At 43.3% G+C, this 12500-nt stretch overlaps 1 pseudogene; it reads right to left on the bottom strand.

The window, feature by feature from the left end:
• Positions 1-8157: 8157 nt before the first annotated feature.
• LOC127922164 (red-sensitive opsin-like) lies at positions 8158-10837 on the bottom strand (annotated as a pseudogene).
• Positions 10838-12500: the final 1663 nt, after the last annotated feature.

Here is a 12500-nt window from a genome sequence, read left to right as displayed (position 1 = left end):
CCAGGTGCTGCTCTCTCCAGCCTGCAGTCTGTAGATCACAGCCAGACACCTCCAAAAGAATTACACCTCCTCCCTCTCTTCTTCCTCTCCTCCTGTCCACACCTCAACCCCTCCAGAACCTGTCTCATCAACCCTCCCCTCCACAACTCCAGCCTCAGGTACTGACCCAGGTGCTGCTCTCTCCAGCCTGCAGTCTGTAGATCACAGCCAGACACCTCCAAAAGAATTACACCTCCTCCCTCTCTTCTTCCTCTCCTCCTGTCCACACCTCAACCCCTCCAGAACCTGTCTCATCAACCCTCCCCTCCACAACTCCAGCCGCAGGTACTGACCCAGGTGCTGCTCTCTCCAGCCCACATCACAGCCAGACTCCTCCAAAAGCAGTACACCTCCCCCCAGCACTTACAAAATAATTACACATCCATCTCTCCTCCCTCTCACCTCACCTCACCTCACTTCTCCTCTCCTCCCTCTCACCTCACCTCACCTCACCTCATCTCCCTCTCACCTCACCTCACCTCTCCTCCCTCTCACCTCACCTCATCTCACTTCTCCTCTCCTCCCTCTCACCTCACCTCACCTCACCTCTCCTCCCTCTCACCTCACCTCACCTCTCCTCCCTCTCACCTCACCTCTCCTCCCTCTCACCTCTCCTCTCCTCTCTCTCACCTCACCCCAGCTCTCCTCCCTCCCTCTCTCTCACTTCTCCTCTCCTCTCCTCCCTCTCACCTCACCTCTCCTCTCCTCACCTCACTGTCCTCTCCTCTCCTCCCTCTCACCCCACCTCTCCACACCTCACCTCTCCTCTCCTCTCCTCCCTCTCACCTCACCTCTCCTCACTGTCCTCTCCTCTCCTCCCTCTCACCCCACCTCTCCACTCCTCACCTCTCCTCTCCTCTCCTCCCTCTCACCTCACCTCACCTCCCCTCACTGTCCTCTCCTCTCCTCACCTCTTGTCTCTCGCCTCGTCTCCAGCACCTCTCAAATAAATTACACCTGCTTCTCAGTGTGTATTCAGACTGCAGTGTGTTGTTGTGACTCCTCTAAGTGTATAATCAGACTGCAGTGTGTTGTGACTCCTCTCAGTGTGTAATCAGACTGCAGTGTGTTGTGACTCCTCTCAGTGTGTAATCAGACTGCAGTGGGTTGTTGTGACTCCTCTCAGTGTGTAATCAGACTGCAGTGTGTTGTGACTCCTCTCAGTGTGTAATCAGACTGCAGTGTGTTGTTGTGACTTCTCTCAGTGTGTAATCAGACTGCAGTGTGTTGTGACTCCTCTCAGTGTGTAATCAGACTGCAGTGTGTTGTGACTCCTCTCAGTGTGTAATCAGACTGCAGTGTGTTGTTGTGACTCCTCTCAGTGTGTATTCAGACTGCAGTGTGTTGTTGTGACTCCTCTCAGTGTGTAATCAGACTGCAGTGTGTTGTTGTGACTCCTCTCAGTGTGTAATCAGACTGCAGTGTGTTGTGACTCCTCTCAGTGTGTAATCAGACTGCAGTGTGTTGTGACTCCTCTCAGTGTGTAATCAGACTGCAGTGTGTTGTGACTCCTCTCAGTGTGTAATCAGACTGCAGTGTGTTGTGACTCCTCTCAGTGTGTAATCAGACTGCAGTGTGTTGTGACTCCTCTCAGTGTGTTAACAGACTGCAGTGTGTTGTTGTGACTCCTCTCAGTGTGTAATCAGACTGCAGTGTGTTGTGACTCCTCTCAGTGTGTAATCAGGCTGCAGTGTGTTGTGACTCCTCTCAGTGTGTAATCAGACTGCAGTGTGTTGTGACTCCTCTCAGTGTGTAATCAGACTGCAGTGTGTTGTGACTCCTCAGTGTGTAATCAGACTGCAGTGTGTTGTGACTCCTCTCAGTGTGTAATCAGACTGCAGTGTGTTGTGACTCCTCTCAGTGTGTAATCAGACTGCAGTGTGTTGTGACTCCTCTCAGTGTGTAATCAGACTGCAGTGTGTTGTTGTGACTCCTCTCAGTGTGTAATCAGACTGCAGTGTGTTGTGACTCCTCTCAGTGTGTAATCAGACTGCAGTGTGTTGTGACTCCTCTCAGTGTGTAATCAGACTGCAGTGTGTTGTGACTCCTCTCAGTGTGTAATCAGACTGCAGTGTGTTGTTGTGACTCCACTCAGTGTGTAATCAGACTGCAGTGTGTTGTGACTCCTCTCAGTGTGTAATCAGACTGCAGTGTGTTGTGACTCCTCTCAGTGTGTAATCAGACTGCAGTGTGTTGTGACTCCTCTCAGTGTGTAATCAGACTGCAGTGTGTTGTGACTCCTCTCAGTGTGTAATCAGACTGCAGTGTGTTGTTGTGACTCCTCTCAGTGTGTAATCAGACTGCATTGTGTTGTGACTCCTCTCAGTGTGTAATCAGACTGCAGTGTGTTGTGACTCCTCTCAGTGTGTAATCAGACTGCAGTGTGTTGTGACTCCTCTCAGTGTGTAATCAGACTGCAGTGTGTTGTGACTCCTCTCAGTGTGTAATCAGACTGCAGTGTGTTGTGACTCCTCTCAGTGTGTAATCAGACTGCAGTGTGTTGTGACTCCTCTCAGTGTGTAATCAGACTGCAGTGTGTTGTGACTCCTCTCAGTGTGTAATCAGACTGCAGTGTGTTGTGACTCCTCTCAGTGTGTAATCAGACTGCAGTGTGTTGTGACTCCTCTCAGTGTGTAATCAGACTGCAGTGTGTTGTGACTCCTCTCAGTGTGTAATCAGACTGCAGTGTGTTGTGACTCCTCTCAGTGTGTAATCAGACTGCAGTGTGTTGTTGTGACTCCTCTCAGTGTGTAATCAGACTGCAGTGTGTTGTTGTGACTCCTCTCAGTGTGTAATCAGACTGCAGTGTGTTGTGACTCCTCTCAGTGTGTAATCAGACTGCAGTGTGTTGTGACTCCTCTCAGTGTGTAATCAGACTGCAGTGTGTTGTGACTCCTCTCAGTGTGTAATCAGACTGCAGTGTGTTGTTGTGACTCCTCTCAGTGTGTATTCAGACTGCAGTGTGTTGTTGTGACTCCTCTCAGTGTGTAATCAGACTGCAGTGTGTTGTGACTCCTCTCAGTGTGTAATCAGACTGCAGTGTGTTGTGACTCCTCTCAGTGTGTAATCAGACTGCAGTGTGTTGTTGTGACTCCTCTCAGTGTGTAATCAGACTGCAGTGTGTTGTGACTCCTCTCAGTGTGTAATCAGACTGCAGTGTGTTGTGACTCCTCTCAGTGTGTAATCAGACTGCAGTGTGTTGTGACTCCTCTCAGTGTGTAATCAGACTGCAGTGTGTTGTGACTCCTCTCAGTGTATAATCAGACTGCAGTGTGTTGTGACTCCTCTCAGTGTGTAATCAGACTGCAGTGTGTTGTGACTGGACAGGACTGTTTACTCTTTACTGTGTTATCACCTTGAATGATTAAATCGATGTTTTGATTCCTTTCCCTTTCTTCTCTCCACTGTGACATTGCATTGCTGTGTTTTGTTAGGATTATTGGCGTCATTCAGTGCGTTTATTATTGGTGTGAGAGCTGTGTTTTAAAAAAAAAACATTATTTCACCTTTATTTAACCAGGTAGGCAAGTTGAGAACAAGTTCTCATTTACAATTGCGACCTGGCCAAGATAAAGCAAAGCAGTTCGAACGAACAACGACACAGAGTTACACATGGAGTAAAGAGGCATACAATCAATAATACAGTATTCATGAAGTGGAGTAAAACAAACATACAGTCAATAATACAGTAGAACAAGTCTATATACAGTAAATAAATACAGTATGGGGATGAGGTAGATTGGATGGGCTATTTACACATGGAATACACATGGAATACACATGGAATACACATGGAATACACATGGAATACACATGGAATAAACAAACATACAGTCAATAACACAGTATTCATGAAGCTCGTCTGTTCAGCTTTTGTTCTCTTTCCTAAATGAGAACGTCTCTCTTTTTTACTCTTTTTTACAAGTCATTTTGCATTTCGTTTTAATTACCAAGCTTTAGTGTCTTTGTAAAGGACCATTAACGTTTTAAACTTCCCATAATTGAAATCTCAAATGGCCACTTAACCAAGATTGAACTAATTAAAGCTTCTGCCAAAAGAAGCATTCAGCCTCCCTGTTGTAGCTGGAAATACATGTTCTCTCCCCGAACCCGAAAACCTTGTCGTGGTTATTATAATCTGGAATCATGGGGAAATGTTCTTCGCTCCATCCTTTTTAAATAACAACATCTATTGTTGCTTCTCTGAAATGAACACGTTAACATTAATTAAAACCCCCACGTCCAGGGTTATTGGTCTCGTGTTGCTAATTGGTCGAGCACGACGCTTTGCAACGTCAGGGTTGTGGGTTCGGTCCGAGAGGAAGAAGCGAGAGGGTTTTAGCATGTGTGGCACAAATCCCATTCAAGTCATGGGACCGATGGCAGCATTTTTTCACGCATCAAATCATTCAATAGTATCTCAAGTGGATTATGAAGCTCAACAAAGGGAATAAACAGGGGGTAAACAGGGAGTAAACAGGGAGTAAACAGGGAATAAACAGGGAATAAACAGGGGGTAAACAGGGGGTAAACAGGGGGTAAACAGACAGGGAGTAAACAGGGGATAAACAGGGGATAAACAGGGGATAAACAGGGGGTAAACAGGGGGTAAACAGGGGATAAACAGGGGGTAAACAGGGAGTAAACAGGGAGTAAACAGGGGATAAACAGGGGGTAAACAGGGGATAAACAGGGGATAAACAGGGGATAAACAGGGAATAAACAGGGAATAAACAGATGATAAACAGGGAGGTCTCCTACCTGGCGTAGCCATACTCCCTGTAAGCGCCCCCCCCCCAAGCTTCCATCCACGTCGCCGTGCTGCCACCTCATACCTGCGCCTCTCCGCTTTCTCCGCCTCTAGTTCCTCCTTGGGGCGGCGATATTCACCAGGCTGAGCCCAGGGTCCTTCTCCGTCCAGTTCTTCCTCCCATGTCCATTTCTCCAAGTGGTGCAGCCTCTCCCACTGCAGCTGCTTCTGTTGCCTCACCTGTGGCTCCTGCCTGTTAACACGCTGCTTGGTCCTGTGGTGGGTGATTCTGTCACGGTTTTCATATGGTGAAGGAGAGTCCGACCAAACTGCAGCGTGTCGATTGCGATCCATGTTTATTGAAGACAAACGTAAACACGACTAAACACAAATACTACAAAACAAATAAACGAAAACCGAAAACAGCCTATACTTGTGTCAACTAACATCGAACAAGGACATCAAGACACTCAGGACAATCACACACAATACAACCAAAGAATATGGCTGCCTAAATATGGTTCCCAATCAGAGACAACGATAAACACCTGCCTCTGATTGAGAACCACTTCAGACAGCCATAGACTTTCCTAGAACACCCCAAGCTACAATCCCACTAAGCTACACACCACATACAAAAACCCATGTCACACCCTGGCCTGACCAAATACATGAAGAAAAACACAAAATACTTCGACCAGGGCGTGACATAAACAGGGAGTAAACAGGGGATAAACAGGGTAAACATGGGATAAACAGGGATAAACAGGGTAAACAGGGGATAAACAGGGATAAACAGGGTAAACAGGGGATAAACAGGGATAAACAGGGATAAACAGGGAGTAAACAGGGATAAACAGGGATAAACAGGGTAAACAGGGGATAAACAGGGAGTAAACAGGGAGTAAACAGGGATAAACAGGGTAAACAGGGGATAAACAGGGATAAACAGGGTAAACAGGGGATAAACAGGGATAAACAGGGATAAACAGGGTAAACAGGGGATAAACAGGGATAAACAGGGAGTAAACAGGGGATAAACAGGGAGTAAACAGGGGATAAACAGGGATAAACAGGGATAAACAGGGAGTAAACAGGGGATAAACAGGGATAAACAGGGATAAACAGGGATAAACAGGGTAAACAGGGGATAAACAGGGAGTAAACAGGGGATAAACAGGGTAAACAGGGGATAAACAGGGATAAACAGGGTAAACAGGGGATAAACAGGGAGTAAACAGGGGATAAACAGGGATAAACAGGGGGTAAACAGGGGATAAACAGGGAGTAAACAGGGAGTAAACAGGGATAAACAGGGATAAACAGGGATAAACAGGGTAAACAGGGGATAAACAGGGAGTAAACAGGGGATAAACAGGGTAAACAGGGGATAAACAGGGATAAACAGGGTAAACAGGGGATAAACAGGGAGTAAACAGGGGATAAACAGGGATAAACAGGGGATAAACAGGGATAAACAGGGATAAACAGGGAGTAAACAGGGGATAAACAGGGATAAACAGGGATAAACAGGGGATAAACAGGGTAAACAGGGTAAACAGGGGATAAACAGGGAGTAAACAGGGGATAAACAGGGATAAACAGGGATAAACAGGGAGTAAACAGGGGATAAACAGGGATAAACAGGGATAAACAGGGTAAACAGGGTAAACAGGGGATAAACAGGGAGTAAACAGGGGATAAACAGGGATAAACAGGGATAAACAGGGAGTAAACAGGGGATAAACAGGGATAAACAGGGGATAAACAGGGATAAACAGGGATAAACAGGGGATAAACAGGGATAAACAGGGATAAACAGGGATAAACAGGGATAAACAGGGATAAACAGGGGATAAACAGGGTAAACATGGGATAAACAGGGATAAACAGGGTAAACAGGGGATAAACAGGGAGTAAACAGGGGATAAACAGGGATAAACAGGGATAAACAGGGAGTAAACAGGGGATAAACAGGGATAAACAGGGGATAAACAGGGATAAACAGGGATAAACAGGGGATAAACAGGGGATAAACAGGGCGTAAACAGGGATAAACAGGGGATAAACAGGGGATAAACAGGGGATAAACAGGGATAAACAGGGGATAAACAGGGATAAACAGGGATAAACAGGGGATAAACAGGGGATAAACAGGGAGTAAACAGGGGATAAACAGGGATAAACAGGGATAAACAGGGAGTAAACAGGGGATAAACAGGGATAAACAGGGGATAAACAGGGATAAACAGGGATAAACAGGGATAAACAGGGGATAAACAGGGGATAAACAGGGATAAACAGGGTAAACAGGGGATAAACAGGGAGTAAACAGGGGATAAACAGGGATAAACAGGGATAAACAGGGGATAAACAGGGGATAAACAGGGCGTAAACAGGGAGTAAACAGTGGATAAACAGGGGATAAACAGGGAGTAAACAGGGGATAAACAGGGCGTAAACAGGGAGTAAACAGTGGATAAACAGGGGATAAACAGGGGATAAACAGGGGATAAACAGGGCGTAAACAGGGAGTAAACAGGGGATAAACAGGGATAAACATGGAGTAAACAGGGGATAAACAGGGAGTAAACAGGGGATAAACAGGGTAAACATGGGATAAACAGGGATAAACAGGGTAAACAGGGGATAAACAGGGAGTAAACAGTGGATAAACAGGGGATAAACAGGGGATAAACAGGGGATAAACAGGGTAAACAGGGTAAACAGGGGATAAACAGGGAGTAAACAGGGGATAAACAGGGAGTAAACAGTGGATAAACAGGGGATAAACAGGGGATAAACAGGGGATAAACAGGGGATAAACAGGGCGTAAACAGGGAGTAAACAGGGGATAAACAGGGATAAACATGGAGTAAACAGGGGATAAACAGGGATAAACAGGGAGTAAACAGGGGATAAACAGGGAGTAAACAGGGGATAAACAGGGATAAACAGGGAGTAAACAGGGAGTAAACAGGGGATAAACAGGGAGTAAACAGGGGATAAAGAGAGTAAACAGGGGATAAACAGGGGATAAACAGGGTAAACAGGGAGTAAACAGGGAATAAACAGGGAATAAACAGGGGATAAACAGGGAGTAAACAGGGGATAAACAGGGTATAAACAGGGATAAACAGGGACTAAACAGGGGATAAACAGGATAGACATAGAAAGTGAGACCATATTTTCATTTTATGCATTTCATGCATTTATTTTTTTTACATTTTTTATTTGCAAGAAGGGCTACAAAAACATTGTTAAATACATTGTATACACAATTATCTATTTAATATCATTATATATTTTTTTACAATTTTTTTTATTTGCAAGTGGGCTACAAAATGTTTAGCTCATAAGTTACCTAAAAAGTGAATGATTTTTGGAACCATTAATTATTCATGTAGTTTTGTGAGGATCAGATTTCCATTGGCAGTTCATGTCAGTTCTCCTTAGCTGTTATTCTGTCTAGTTTATCCTCTACAGAGTGAAGGGGATGCAGTCCAAGATGGCTACTTTTTTTGGGGGGGTGGGTCACTTCAACAGACATTGATAGGACTGTACCTATTCCCACAATGTGCCACTGCAACAGCTACAGTACGCATATCAACACATAACTCTCTGGTTATTATAAAGACCATGGATTATAAAAACTCCTTGGGGTGATTCATAGCAATGTTATTTTAAACACATTACAACTGTATGACGTGAAGCTTAATATTCTCCTGAGAATGTGTTTAAGAAACAAAAAAGAGGATGTACTGTACTTTTGAAAAAGTCCCATGTGGAATATCTCAGAACGTTCATCATTTGTTTCCAAGAGGTACAACGTTGTCTGGGGGTTTATGCAGGTGCCACGGTGGAAACCTCTGTTTTTGATGTTGACACCTCCGAGCCATCTTCTTCTTCCTTGCCAAAGAGCTGCATGATGCACGTACGGAACTGGTGAGAGAAGAAGAAGAAGAAGAAGAAGAAGAAGGTGAAGATGAAGAATATGAAGAAGAAGAAGAAGAAGAAGAAGATGAAGAAGAAGAAGAAGAAGAAGAAGAAGAAGAAGAAGAAGAAGAAGAAGAAGAAGAAGAAGAAGGTGAAGATTATGAAGAAGAAGAAGAAGAAGATGAAGAAGAAGAAGAAGAAGAAGAAGAAGAAGAAGAAGAAGAAGAAGAAGAAGAAGAAGAAGAAGAAGAAGAAGAAGAAGAAGAAGAAGAAGAAGGAGAAGGTGAAGATGAAGAATATGAAGAAGAAGAAGAAGATGAAGAAGAAGAAGAAGAAGAAGAAGAAGAAGAAGAAGAAGATGAAGAAGAAGAAGAAGAAGAAGGAGAAGGAGAAGAAGGTGAAGATGGAGAAGAAGATGAAGAAGACGAAGAAGAAGCAGAAGAAGAAGATGAAGAAGAAGAAGAAGAAGAAGAAGAAGAAGAAGAAGAAGAAGAAGAAGAAGAAGAAGAAGAAGAAGAAGAAGAAGAAGAAGAAGAAGGAGAAGAAGAAGAAGAAGAAGGAGAAGAAGAAGAAGAAGAAGAAGAAGAAGAAGAAGAAGAAGAAGAAGAAGAAGAAGGTGAAGATGAAGAATATGAAGAAGAAGAAGAAGGTGAAGATGAAGAATATGAAGAAGAAGAAGAAGAAGAAGAAGAAGAAGATGAAGAAGAAGAAGAAGAAGAAGAAGAAGAAGAAGAAGAAGAAGAAGAAGAAGAAGGAGAAGGAGAAGAAGAAGAAGAAGGAGAAGGAGAAGAAGGTGAAGATGGAGAAGAAGATGAAGAAGATGAAGAAGAAGCAGAAGAAGAAGAAGAAGAAGAAGAAGAAGAAGAAGAAGAAGAAGAAGATGAAGAAGAAGAAGAAGAAGAAGAAGAAGAAGAAGAAGAAGAAGAAGGAGAAGGAGAAGAAGGTGAAGAAGACGAAGAAGAAGCAGAAGAAGAAGAAGAAGAAGAAGAAGAAGGAGAAGGAGAAGAAGGTGAAGATGGAGAAGAAGATGAAGAAGACGAAGAAGAAGCAGAAGATGAAGAAGGAGGAGAAGAAGAAGGAGGAGAAGAAGAAGAAGAAGAAGAAGAAGAATGGAACATGAAGAGAGAAGCTTTCAAAAATAAAAGTCTACATTTACTTAAGACACGAGGCCTTTAATAACTACTTTAGTAGTAAATGGATCAAAGTTCACAGCTATCAAAACAAAACACACCTGTTTATTCATGAAGACATAGATCACCGGATTCCAGATGGTGGCGCTTTTGGCAAAGTAGGCAGGAAGAGCAGCAGCCAGAGGGTGGAAAGCATACCCAGGGTTAGCCGCAGCAAAGCAGGCAAAGGCTGTGTAAGGTCCCCAGCACACACAGTAAGCAAAAATCATGACAACAACCATCCTGGACACTTCTTTCTCAGCCTTCTGCGTTGACTCAGAGTCTTTCTGCTGCGCGGCAACCTGTGGTCGTTCAGGAGAAATATATCCCATTGGTTACATTTATCCCTACAATATGCATTTTCAAAACGCCACAACATAGCTGCTTGCTACGTGTTATGGTATATTGGAAATATCACTTACGGCACGGATGGCCAGCCACACAAACAGGTAGCAGAAGACGATCACTCCCAGGGGCAGGAAGCAACATGTGATCATGAGAACGATCATGTATGACAGGACCCCAGGATCCTCATTACCCCGAACACATCAGGTCCACAGGACGTTTTCAGGCCATGAGGCCAGTACCTGATTGAGGGAGAGAGAGATACAGAGATGGGTTGAATAATGGTTGAATAATGGTTGAATAATGGTTGAATAATGGTTGAATAATTAAACCTTTTTTTTTTAACTATGACGTTTTTCAATCCTCAGTGAAGGGAAAAAGAGAAGATGTCCCACCTGCTCCAGCCGAAGATAGGAGGGGCGCACCAGAAAGCAGACCAGACCCAGGAGAAGATTATACCTCCCATGGCCCATTTAGCATCAAACTTGACATTTCCAAAGGGCTTACACACCACCACCCATCTCTCCCAGGAGATGACCGCCAGAGACCACAGACCAGCAATACCTGCATGAGATATACACATGAGATATACACATTAGATATACACATTAGATATACACATGAGATATACACATGAGATATACACATGAGATATACACATTAGATATACACATGAGATATACACATGAGATATACACATTAGATATACACATTAGATATACACATTAGATATACACATTAGATATACACATTAGATATACACATGAGATATACACATGAGATATACACATGAGATATACACATTAGATATACACATGAGATATACACATGAGATATACACATGAGATATACACATGAGATATACACATGAGATATACACATGAGATATACACATGAGATATACACATGAGATATACACATGAGATATACACATTAGATATACACATGAGATATACACATGAGATATACACATGAGATATACACATGAGATATACACATGAGATATACACATTAGATATACACATTAGATATACACATTAGATATACACATTAGATATACACATGAGATATACACATGAGATATACACATGAGATATACACATGAGATATACACATGAGATATACACATGAGATATACACATGAGATATACACATGAGATATACACATGAGATATACACATGAGATATACACATGAGATATACACATTAGATATACACATGAGATATACACATGAGATATACACAAAAGGTCAATTCTGATGAATGTCATTATGCTATGGTGTTTTAGCAACAGCCAATCAGTCTTTATCAGCGCTGTGTAGCATTTCTTTTAACTTCAAGGTCTCAGAGCAAGTGACGTCACCGATTGAAACGCTATTTAGCGCGAACACCGCTAACTAGCTAGCCATTTCACATCCGTTACACTCACCCCCCTTTTGACCTCCTCCTTTTCCGCAGCAACCAGTGATCCGGGTCAACAGCATCAATGTAACAGTATAACTTTAGACCGTCCCCTCGCCCATAGCCGGGCGCGAACCAGGCACACATCAACAACAGTCACCCACGAAGCATCGTTACCCATCGCTCCACAAAAGCCACGGCCCTTGCAGAGCAAGGGGAACTACTACTTCAAGGTCTCAGAGCAAATGACGTCACCGATTGAAACGCTATTTAGCGCGAACACCGCTAACTAGCTAGCTATTTCCCATCCATTACATATGTCTGTGTGTGTCTGACTCTCCTCTCTCTTGGCCTGCTGTAACTATATATGTGAGATGTTAGTACAATTCCTGAACTAAGTGTTTTCATCATTCTAGATTGTAGCCGGTAGCAACAAGAAGAAACTCTGCGATGTGTGTGGGCCCAAGAAGGACAGGAAGTCACGGTACACATGCAAGAAATGCAAGACATACATTTGCAACACACACACACAGTAAAACTCTGTCCCTCGTGGTGTGGAGACCGGCCTTAATTTGTTCTTCAATGGGGCTCATTTATCATTTCCATAAAATACTGGATGTAAAATGTGTCCTTCCAATTTGTTCAGTTCAAAGCAATAAACATCAGTAGTGATGAAAACATTGTTTTATTTGTATTTTTTTCAAGATAAACATGATTTATTCCACCCATGTCTTGATTATAATAAATGTTGGTTAAAAATAAATAATGTAATTTTATTTAAAAAAAAACAAATAGCGCTTTTATTGATAAATGTGATGTAGCAGAGGTTAATGGCAAATATTATCCATGTATGCTGTCTA

The sequence above is a fragment of the Oncorhynchus keta genome, unplaced genomic scaffold (genome assembly GCF_023373465.1).
Source record: "Oncorhynchus keta strain PuntledgeMale-10-30-2019 unplaced genomic scaffold, Oket_V2 Un_contig_247_pilon_pilon, whole genome shotgun sequence".
In the NCBI taxonomy this organism is placed as follows: Eukaryota; Metazoa; Chordata; class Actinopteri; order Salmoniformes; family Salmonidae; genus Oncorhynchus; species Oncorhynchus keta.
The sequence above is the reverse complement of the archived record's forward strand: the minus strand, read 5'-3'. Positions and strand labels throughout refer to the sequence as shown.